Raw genomic sequence first — 2,799 nt, 5'->3', positions numbered from 1 at the left:
CCTGGCCTGGTCCACAGGGAATGCAGGACCACGGAGCGGGCACGCAGCTGGAGCTCCTCTCAGTGAGGCACAAGACCCCGCTATGTGCCCGAGCCTGGTGCTTACTACTGAGGCTCCCCTTCATGTCGCCTTCATCATCCTCCTCTTAAGATGCCAGGATGCCTCTGATAGACAGCTTCCTTTTCCAGTCCCCTGCTATCCCTTCCTGCCTGCCCAGGAGCCTGCATGAGTTCCCACAGAGGAAACGGACTTCTCCATGGAACCTGGGCTGGGTACACAGAGGGAACTGTGCCCCTGGAGTGAGGAGAAAAGCATGAGGAAATCGAGAGGGTTGGTGTGCCCTGAGTTCAACTGAGGACAGGAAAGGGAGACCCTGGAACTCAGAATGGTCCATCTCCTACTATAGATGGATGGGCATCCAGGGTTTGTTTTATTTTAGTCTAGTTTCTTTGATCCCCCGCCCAATATATGAATCTGGAGGCAGACCATAGACTTCCTGCTCTTGGCAAATACCTCCCTCCAGAAGGGAAGGAGCCTTTCTTGTGTTCTTATCAATGTCCCAAAGGCAGAACCACTGACAGCCGCCTGGTCTCTGGGTGCAGGACTAAGTGAGAAATTGCCATCTGATGGCATAAAAGAAACGAATGATACTGAGTGTAAGATTTTCCATAATCAAAACCCCAAGACAAATTTTTGAAACCTTAAAAAGTGAAAGTACACAGGGGATTAGTTGGATATAGGAAGGGAAACAGGAGCAGAAGGGGAATGAGGGGGCAACACAGGTGAATATGCCCGAAATGCATCATACACACTTCTGAAAACGGCATAATGAAACACATTATAATCTATAATTACAAGAAAGAATATTCTAGGAGCTTGTAGTTACAAAAAGTGAAAACAGTACCTACATTTTCAGAACAATAACAAAAAAGCCAGTAAAAGCTGGGCATGGTGGCGCATGCCTTTAATTTCAGCACTCGGGAGGCAGGGGTAGGAGGATCGCCATGAGTTCAAGGCCACACTGAGACTACAGAGTTAATTCCAGGTCAGCCTGGACCAGAGTGAGACCCTACCTCAAAAAACCAAAAAAAAAAAAAAGCCAGTAAAATTTAGAGACATTCCAAGGGCTAAGAGCATCTAAGGCTCTAAAGTTCTTCCTTACTAGCTATGAGGACTAATTCTCCAAAACACAATCTGCTTCCATAACAACTGTGGAGTGGCCCTGGTGCAGGCACAAGTCAGCAATGGTATAGGACAGAGCCTAGAGGGAGACTCTCTCACTTGGTGCATTTACTCATTTGTACCTTAATTCCTAGATGCCACAGTAACAGTCCACTGCTAAGGCAAATGCCATATTTCATTTTTCTATCAGATTTTCAGTTGGCAGATTTCTGCTTCTGGTAGTGACTGAGAATTAAACAAAAGATTTCTAGAGACATTAAGAAGGCACTTGAATATCTTGCCAACCCACATTCAATTTCCCCAGTACCCAGCTTATTTCAGATGTACACAGTGGTACATGCATCTGGAGTTCATTTAGAGTGGTAAGAGGTTCTGGCTTGTCCCATTCACTTTCTCTCTCTCTTTCTGTTTCACTGTCTTTGCAAATAATGCAAAAACCTACTAAAAGATGTAGGGGGTCGGGTATGGTGGCACATGCCTTTAATCCCAGTACTCAGGAGGCAGAAGTAGGAGGATCACTGTGAGTTTGAGGCCATCCTAAGTCACCATAGTGAATTTCCGGTCAGCCTGAGCCTTGAAAAACAAAACAAACAAACAAACAAACAAAAAACCCAAACAACAACAACAACAAGGAACAAGGGGTTAAGATTTTGATGGTCATCAAATAAATTAATAATGGTAGATAGGAAGCCAGAACACAGAGTGGCAAACACCAGACACTGGACACTTTGAAGTCCAAGAGGAGCAGCATTCTAAACCTGAGGAAGATGTGACCTTGCTCCTGCCTGTCTAAGCCTCTTGCTGTCCCCATTAGTGGCTCTGGGTATGAGACACTTGACCATCATTGCATAGGAAGGGTCTTGAGGATTTCCACCTTCTCCAGACCCATCCAGTGGACTGAATCCAGGGCACTGTTCTATCTGGGAGAGTGAGGAGCAGGTACTCAAGGCACCAGAGCAAGAGGTATCTCTGGACAGTGGCAGTATATGGAAGTTGGAACCATCAGAGAATATGAGAGAATTTTGGCACAAACAGGGCTGATGCATGGTAGAGAAATCCATGTCAAAGGAGAAGACCAGACCATGATTGGGGAGCCATTGAATTTCATCCACCTGCTTCATGTTGGCTTGGAGGAGATGGGGCTGGAGACAGACTAGCCATGACAGGTGCCATTCAGGAGCAAATGGAATCTAAGGAAAACCAAGACAGGCCCTGGAGCAATGCTAGGGGCATGTAGCTTCCATGGGAATGGATCAGAAGTCTTGGAGCCCCTACCTTATGCCCAGCCCAGAAGGAATGCCACCCCACCACAGCAGATCCCTCCTACAGCCAGTGATCCCTGAGCCTGAGGTTAAGAGGGAATAGCCTGAGGCACCATCCTCCAAGATCCATGCAAATCTAGATGTACAGGGTGACACATACATCTGGAATTTATTTCAGTGGTGAGAGACCCTGGCATATCAATTCTCTCTCTCTCACTATGTGTGACTTTCTCTCTCTCTCTCTCTGTCATGTGAACAAATAAAATAATTTTCAAAATTCATGTTAAGAAAAAAATGGGATGGGGTGAAATAAATAAGTGTAGGGCACCTAACATCCTGATAGCATGGGAGGGGG

General features: G+C 46.1%; 1 pseudogene; it reads left to right on the top strand.

Moving 5' to 3' along the window:
• Positions 1 to 2,193: 2,193 nt before the first annotated feature.
• LOC101602779 lies at positions 2,194 to 2,419 on the top strand (annotated as a pseudogene).
• The last annotated feature ends 380 nt before the right edge of the window (positions 2,420 to 2,799 follow it).

This window comes from Jaculus jaculus, chromosome 5 (genome assembly GCF_020740685.1).
Source record: "Jaculus jaculus isolate mJacJac1 chromosome 5, mJacJac1.mat.Y.cur, whole genome shotgun sequence".
Lineage (NCBI taxonomy): Eukaryota > Metazoa > Chordata > Mammalia > Rodentia > Dipodidae > Jaculus > Jaculus jaculus.
The sequence above is the reverse complement of the archived record's forward strand: the minus strand, read 5'-3'. Positions and strand labels throughout refer to the sequence as shown.